The sequence below is a fragment of the Mandrillus leucophaeus genome, unplaced genomic scaffold (assembly GCF_000951045.1).
Source record: "Mandrillus leucophaeus isolate KB7577 unplaced genomic scaffold, Mleu.le_1.0 Scaffold26, whole genome shotgun sequence".
NCBI classification, from domain to species: domain Eukaryota; kingdom Metazoa; phylum Chordata; class Mammalia; order Primates; family Cercopithecidae; genus Mandrillus; species Mandrillus leucophaeus.
The window spans coordinates 2,584,795-2,587,716 of NW_012102698.1; positions in this window are offsets into that span (position 1 = coordinate 2,584,795).

The following is a 2,922-nucleotide window of genomic DNA, read 5'->3' on the forward strand; positions in this document are numbered from 1 at the left end:
AAAAAAAATCTATGTGCAAGGTGTATAAGAAAAGCAAAATATACCTTTGGTAAAAGTATTATAAAGAGGCATAAGAATGTGCATTCTTACCTACATTAAAGTTACAAATTACTGTTTTGAAGGTTTAAGCAAGGGTTAAAATGTTAATTGTAAAGAACATTCTGTGTGTAAACATATTAGCTAAAGTTAAAGAAGTATCATCCAGTTTTTCTGTGAACTGGATATTAAAGTAAAAGCATAACAGGTTTTTCTTAAAGCACCAACCTACTCTTCAGCAAAAATTATGAAAGGTTAAAAAGAGTCCATAAAATCTTACCTTATGGTCAAACATTAAAAATTAATAAATATGTCTACAAGGTGTTATTAAAATTAGGTTTAACAATAACACACTAATATAAAGAAAATTTAGCTTGTCTGGTATAAAAATCATATGAGAAGCATTGTTAAATGTAAAATGGTATTTGGCTTTCTTTGGTTTAAAAACTAATAAAAATAGGTGCTAAAGGAAATTTCTCAGTAAAAAGGCACTAAGGACTATAAAGTCCACTGCCAAGGTCCCCACATTTAAAACAAAAGGTCAATTTAAAAAAAAATTATATACGTGGTTTATCTTCCACTTTCCTTTCTCGCAAAAGAAACAAAACAAAACAAAAAAACCAAAGTATTTTAGCACATGTACCACCCCTAGAATTTCCGGTAAACCAGCACCAGCCTGAAGATCACGTTCTCATCGAAAGGTGGAAAGAAGAAAAACTTGAGCCAACCTGGGAAGGACCCTACCTTGTGCTGCTAACCACCAAGACTGCTGTTCGTACAGCAAAAAAAAAAAAAAAAAAAAGGATGGACTCGTCACACCTGAGTCAAGGAAGTGCCACCCACTCCAGAACTGTGGGCCATAGTCCCAGGGGAAACCCCTACCAAACTAAAGCTAAGAAAAATTTAACTCTTTTAACCTATTCTATTACTCTTTCTTCTTTCCTCATTCTATTGCTGACCATCTAGTTATTAATATAACCAAGTCAATTTCGCCTCAAACTATTGCATTTAATGCTTGTCTTGTTATACCCTGTGAGGACTTGCCAAGTCAAAGACAGCTTTCTCCTTCAGAAAAGTACTTCTGTCCCTCCTGACTCTCCTCAGACTGGGCATTAGTAAACTAGGACCATTTAATCCTGGGAGATTTTGATAAAGACCCCAGTGCCAACCAGGAGTCTTGCCCCCTGACGTAGAGCTTTCATGCCCTAGTTGGTCCAACGTTCTGTGGACCACTAAAGAGAAAATGGACTGCCCCAACTGGTTTTGTAATTTCCCTAAAACCATACATTCATTTTACTAGAGGATCATAGAAGTTAAAGACTTAAAACAAACTTTAGCAATTAAGACAGGATACCAAGATGCAAATGCCTGGTTAAAATGAATCAAATATTCCGTCTGCACATTAAACAAAAGCAATTGTTATGCTTTACACATGGCAGGCCAGAGGCCCAGACTGTCCCCCTTCCACTAAGGTGGTCCTCCAGTCGACCAGGCGTAGGCTGCATGGTAGCTCTTTTCCAGGATTCTACAGCCTGGAGTAATAAGTCAGGCCAAGCTCTCTCTGCTATATCCCAAAGTCCCTGCGGATCAGCCCCCGAGGGCCATCCAGCTTCCATCCCCCAACACTAAGTTCACTTCGTGTCTCTCACGACAGGGAGGAAACTTAACATTCCTTGGAGACCTGAAAGGATGCAGTGAGCTTAACAATTTTCAAGAGCTTATCAGTCAGTCAGCCCTTGTTCGTCCCTGAGCGGATGTGTGGTGGTATTATGGTGGACCTTTACTGGGCACTCTGCTGAATAACTGGAGTGGCACTTGTACTTTAGTCCAATTGGCTATCCCTTTCACCCTGGCATTTCATCCACCAGAAGGAAAAAAAATAATAAGACATCATAAAGTGAGAGAAGCCCCTTATGAGTTTTTCGACTCTCATGTCTATTTAGACGCAACTGGAGTCCCACGAGGAATACCAGATCCATTTAAAGCTTGAAATCAAATAGCTGCAGGATTTAAGTCAATGTCTTAGTAGGTGACAGTTAATAAAAATGTAGATTAGATAAACGACATCTATTACAACCAACAGCAACGAGCTTTTCATGAGTTAAAAGAAAAACTCATGTTGGCCCGAGCCCTGAGGCTACCTGACCTGGCAAAACTCTTTACACTCTGTGTCAGAAAGAGGAAAAATGGCAGCTGGAGTTTAAACCCAGACTGTGGGGCCTGGCCAAGGCCAGTGGCCTATTTGTCAAAACAGCTAGACAGAGTTTCCAAAGGCTGGCCCCCAGGTGTAAGGGCCCTGGCGGCAAAGGCCCTGTTAGCACAAGAAGCAGGTAAACTAACCCTTAGGCAAAACCTGAATATAAAGGCCCCCCATGCTGTGGTAACTTTAATAAATACCAAAGGACATCAATGGTTAACAAATGCTGGAATAACCAAGTACCAAAGCTTGCTGTGTGAAAATCCCCACATAACCACTCAAGTTTGCAAAACCCTAAACCCTACCACCTTGTTCCCAGTCTCAGACAGTCCAGTTGAACATAACCGTGTAGAGGTGTTGGACTCAGTTTATTCCAGCAGGCCCTACCTCCGAGACCATCCTTAAACATCAGTAGACTGTAAGCGGTACATGGATGGGAGCACTTCGCCAACCCCTGCAAAGTGACTCTGAAGATGATGACAAGCCCTGCTCCAGTCACACCCGGAAGCTGACTGGTCCACGCACAGCTGAAGCATGAGGAAACTCATCGCGGGACTCATTTTCCTTAAAATTTGGACTTGTACAGTAAGGACTTCAACTGACCTTCCTCAGACTGAGGGCTGTTACCAGTGTATACATCAAGTCACTGAGGTAGGACAAAAGGTTGCTAAGGTCCTATTATTTTACGG